The sequence below is a fragment of the Bombyx mori genome, chromosome 28, assembly GCF_030269925.1.
Source record: "Bombyx mori chromosome 28, ASM3026992v2".
Taxonomy (NCBI): Eukaryota; Metazoa; Arthropoda; class Insecta; order Lepidoptera; family Bombycidae; genus Bombyx; species Bombyx mori.
In genome coordinates this window covers 4,646,091-4,652,090 of record NC_085134.1, presented here as the reverse complement: position 1 = coordinate 4,652,090, position 6,000 = coordinate 4,646,091, and positions in this window count along the sequence as shown.

Here is a 6,000-nt window from a genome sequence, read left to right as displayed (position 1 = left end):
TATGTGTACAACGTAATTAGCATAAAATAAACTAGTTTCAACAAAGCAATGACACAACTCGCTGAATTATTAACTTCAACTAAATCCTTTGCTTTTAAATTAAGCTCAAGTTTTCAAATTGTACCGTAGGGCTGGCTGTGACTTTGAGATTTATTTTGATATTTTTTTTGCGTGCTACATTTTGGAAAAAGGATTCAACGGTGGAACAATTTCATAAATTCAAGTCGGCGGTAGCTCGTCAGTAAGTTTTTTAAAATCATTTAGAAAATTCTATTCGGACAGAAAAGTGAATGGGGTTGAAAAGTTTATGATTTGGACATGAGTATTCTTTATTTTGTACTTTATAGAACAAAAGTATATTTATATTTATGTATTTTTTTGCCTGTGTGTCTATTTGGATAGCTCCATTAGAGAAATCTTTGAAACCGCTCTAACGGGTCCCTAAATAAACCAAATTCAAAATAATAATAAAAAATATATTCAAATATTGTGTAAACTTAATCTGTAATTTATTAATATTTCATAATATTCATAAACACTAAAAATATTATTTTAATTTATAAAGAAAAATAAACTAAATAAACAATAAATTAGTATTCACAGGCGTTTCTTATTATAAACTAGCTGACCCGGCAGACTGTGTAGTGCCTTAATCGATTTTGTATAAAATAAACTTTAAAAAAAACAAAAGGGATCCGTCCGACAGGAAACATATCAAAGAAAAAACAAAATTGTTTGTTTTTATATAATTCCGAGCATTTTCATATTTATTCACTTTTTAAACCTTCCCTGGACTTCCACGAATAATTCAAGACCAAAATTAGTCAAATCGGTCCAGCCGTTCTCGAGTTTTAGCGAGACTAACGAACAGCAATTCATTTGATATATATGTCGGAGCACGCCAGGTATGGCTGAGCGGTAGTTTCGTCATCACTCGTATTCGATTGAACTCAGTTTAGTTAATAAAACTTTTTGAATAACAATTATTGAAACTCAACACACACAACTTTCACAATGACAGGATAAACCGACAGTTTCGTTGCACATACCGACAGACCGACTGACTGAGACGGACGGAATGACTGTCTGACACGGAATGCCACGACTCTGTCCACGTACCGCCATTTTATACTGTGGCGTTACGTAGTCTACCCTTCATTTTGTGATATTTATCAAAACAACATCTCATCATTTAAAATAATAATCAAAACCACCGTCTTAATATTACTAAAAGTCGTTATCCACGACAACTAAAAGTCGTTATCCACGACATATATATATAGATAGATAAATAAACGTTACCGTAAAGTACCTGCTCTTGAATTATATTTTTGTCTTCAAATTACACTCAACCCTATTTCACACGTGACGAGAGCCCAATGTATCTAAAATTCAAATTAGTGGAGCAGTTTGTTTTTAACATTACACGTTCGTCAGGCACACGTGGTGCCTAATTGAAAATCAAAGTTGATGCTTTGACAAGGTATAATTCAACTGTAAATTAGTTTTTTTACGTTAGAGACTATAAACAACCAGAGCTAGACCACTAGACCATTATAAATAAGCACAAAAAAGCATTTTGTTACTATTTTTGGAACGAAGTTCCTTATGGGACGATGCGGAGGGGGTACCGCGGGAAAAACGTCCGTAACGTAAGATTTTTATTATTAATGTATAGTCCTAGTATGATGGCTATACAAATAGTCTACGTGATGACGGTTATTATTATTATGATTCATATAAATAGCTGTTTCTTTCTATGGTAGATTACCTTGGGCTTCTTATAGCTTAGACACGACATGTCTACATTTTTTTCGTGTATAACAAATCAAATCTGTATTTTTTTGATATACGTACTCTGATATGGGATATTTAAGTGCTGTGATATAGCGATGCGGTATGAATAACATAATAAGCAAACTAAAACTGATTAATAGCTCTATGTTTCAATATCCGGCGTGGATTTCACTCATCCATCAATTTGCTTGTGGATAATGTATCGCACTCTCCGGTCGACACGAATATGTTGATACACACTGCTTTCACGTTTTACCAATTAAAGTTATCATGATTTATAAGCTTAGATTACGGGGATGCAGTTGGTTATAGGAAGTATAAGCTCTAAATACGTACATTTGCGTTGGGTAGTGACGTGAAATCTTTCTGCACGACTTCTTTTGAAGGTCTTGGTTTAAAATAACCTTAGCGAATGGATTTTTTTAATGGTAGATCATTGTTGCATTCATTGACTTGACAAGATAAAGGTCTTCTAACACCATTGTCAGTCTGTCCGTGTTTGATAAGCATGTAAGATGCTTTTGGATTGGACAAACGAGTATTTTTTATTATTTTTTTATTTCATAGATGGATGGACGAGCTCACAGCCCACCTGTTGTGAAACACATTACTGCTTTACGGCAGAAATAGGCAAGGGTGGTGGTACCTACCCGTGAGGACCCACAAGAGGAGGATGTTATTTATTCATCGTGGAAGCTGCTTAAGATGTTTGTAAAAATCGATACAATATCAAAAAGATAAACTGCGCCACCATCGTTTATTAGATACGCTTACATCGGGCGTCATAGATGGTCATGGATGCTACAAGTTCAATTTATTATTGAATTCAAACCAAAACAAATCAAATTTGCTCGTCGAACTCTAGAGCTGTGTGTCAGTTTTACGATCGGGCTCGAATCAAAACGTTGTGGATTCCACGATAAAGTTAAGGTCACAATGAAACTTATTAATGACTTTTAAGGCGTGTTTATTACAACCGAGGAATAAAACGATCGAATAGATTGCTAGTTCGTGCTGTAAAATACAAAATGTAATTACGAGTAATAAATGTAATCTGTTTTTTATCGATTATATGAAAGTACTTTAAGTTTTGCTTTAAATGTACATTCACAAAAACATCGCGCAGGTCAGAGACAATTGGGCATCTCTGGAGGAGGCCAATACGGGGTGTCTACATAAATAAAACTACCAAAGTGTAGTAAATTAGTTAAGTGATCATACTTTTTAATAATTGTTAAAGTATTTAGTAGGAAATAAAAGGCTTATTATATTATATTATTTATTATAGATTGCCAACAACTATTACAGAAGAGTGTTCGTATATTGAAGATATATACAGAAATAACTAACGAACAGGTAAATTGTTGATGAAACTTGATTGAGTTTGTGTTGGAAGCTCATATTCCGTTCTTTGATTTACGTATTTATGATGTGTTGATATCTCATGGTCTCTCTTTTGTCAGGGCAATGACCATGACAATAACTTGTTAAATCGAAAGTTTTTTTTTTCCTACCTAATCTGAGAGCCTTTAGAGGTTATATCAGCGTAGCCTTAACTAGTAGGTGAGCTTACGGGGCTCAAACCTGATGACGTTGCTAACACGAACCCTAGCAAGGGCCGTGCTGCGCAGAATCTACCACTGGATCGGAAACGCGACCCACTGAGAAGATCCGGCGAGAAACTCAGTGGGCTGTGTCTGAGGGTTAATTTACTCGTAGAGCCCTTCGTCGCAAACGACGGGTTCGACAAGGACGATGACCGGGTTAATTACCTTTGATGACCTATATTACTGGTGATAGGCGTCTTGTGAGTCCACCACCCTGCTTATTTCTGTTTGTTGTACTGTTAAAAGTAAGACCTTAGAACTCATACCTCAAGGTGGGTGGCGGTATTTGTCTTGTAGATGTCTATGAGCTTCGGTAACCACTTAACCCCAGGTGGGTCGTGAGCTCGTCTACCCATCTAACCAATGTATAGAAAAAAGTTGACTTCTTTATTTGTGATTATATCTTTTATTAACTATATATGAAGCAGTTTTTTAAAACAAGAATACCACATTACACTTATGGGTACCTTTGTGTCTTCACTTAACTAGAGTTTCTCTCTCGAAAAAAAATATATATCACTACATAGTATAAAACAAAGTCGCTTTCTCTGTCCCTTTATCTGTCTGTCCCTATGTATGCTTAAATCTTTAAAACTACGCAACGTATTTTGATGCGGTTTTTTTAATAGATAGAGTGATTGAAGAGAAAGGTTTATCTGTATAATAACATCCATTAAATAGTGGAGAAATCAATAATAAATTACAGTTTCCGAAGCGAAGCGAGGGCGGTATTTTAATAATTCTTTAAGGGCTCACCTTAACACACACAATCCCGCCTAACTCACTACTCTACTAAAAGGTCTATTAAGTGAAAACAATAATTTCCTTACAAAGCTGCCTGTCTATTACGAAAGTCTCTTGCATTAAGTTAAATGTAACTCGAATATTCCAGAATTTAAACTGCCCTTAAACACAATTTAATACCATACTAAGTAGTCTATTCGAATTGAAAAGGAAATACGTGTTTTGAAACACAACAGCTAAATTTGGAATTGTATTAGAAATTCTACATGCATTCAGTTATTGCGATGTTGGATTGCCAACTATTAAAATAGGTTTACAACGGTGTTGGAATATTGAAGTTACAATTCTATTGTGATATCATATCCAGACCTTCATGGGTCTTTACTATGTTATTTATTTATGATTGAAAAATTACTGGTGGCCCGGAGGCCTTTCCAGTTTCACCAGGACAGGTGGGCGAGCAAAGGCTCAGCCAGGAGGGGTGGGATTTGCTAACAGCTACCCGAGCGCCTCCGAAGGAGACCTAACAGCTCAAGAGCAGCTGCATCGCGAATGAATCTACTACCGGATCGGAATCGCGACCCGCTGAGAAGATCCGGCGAGAAACTCAGCGAGCTGATTCACGGGTTAGGTTGCACGGCGAACTCTTTGTCGAGTTCGACGAGTACGGTTACCGGGGTCCCTAAGCCTGCTCCTAGTGCTAGAGCTGAAGGCGTCTAATGCAAAGGTTATTGGATCTGATGGATCCGTAAGGACGTGTCCAGGGCGTCGACGGTGACTGCCTCCTGCGTGATCAGGATTCGGGGAGTAGTCAGCGGCGGCAACGATACTTTACTATGTTACCAATTGATACGATGAAACAGTAGAAACAGGCGAAGAACGCCATTAAAGAAAAAAAAACAAATAGAAAAGGATTATTGGACAACTTGATTAAAAAATTGCGCTTACTTTTCTTTTCACACATATTTAAATACCTATTTTTTTAAGGTCTGTTTTCTTATTGTACAAATATCAGTAGGAATATCATAAATTAGAGGAATTAAAGTTCATTAATTGAATTATGTCTATAACTGCTAATGATTAAATAATATATAAATAGAGAGAGAGAGTATTCTTTATTGTACACCAAAAAACAAACAAACAGTGCGATACATTAAATACAAAAAAGTACAATTGGCGGTATTGAGATATGTATGTGTATATGTATGTGTACATATATGTATATGTATTTCACTGGAATGGTACACCGCGCGTAGTTCGTTTCCAAATGATTCTTGTCCACCTGATGGTTGTCTGGAAGAGATCGCTCTTAGCGATAAGACCGCCAATTGTACTTTTTTGTTTTTCATGTATCGCACTGTTTATTTGTTTTTTGGTGTACAATAAAGAATACTCTCTCTCTCTCTCTCTCTTATCGCTAAGAGAATATACTTTAGTTTTTGAATTTCTTTCTCGTAGTTGAAGAAATATCACCAGTTTATTTCTGCTGCCAATAAATGAAACTGAGTACGACGTTACGAAATAACGTAATTTAGGCAAAGCCAATTATTTCAGCTGTAATAAAAACCACAGTATTTTTTTTTAACTGCTTACATGGGTGGACGAGCTCACAGCCCACCTGGTGTTAAATGTTTACTGGAGCCCATAGACATCTACAACGTAAATGTGCCATTCACCTTGAGATATAAGTTCTAAGGTCCCAGCATAGTTACAACGGCTGCCCTACCTCCTTCAAACCCAAACGCATTACTGCTTCACGGCAGAAATATGCAGGGCGGTGGTACCTACCCGCGCGGACTCACAAGAGGTCCTACCACCAGTATTCAGTGACTTTTTTACATATTAACAAAAT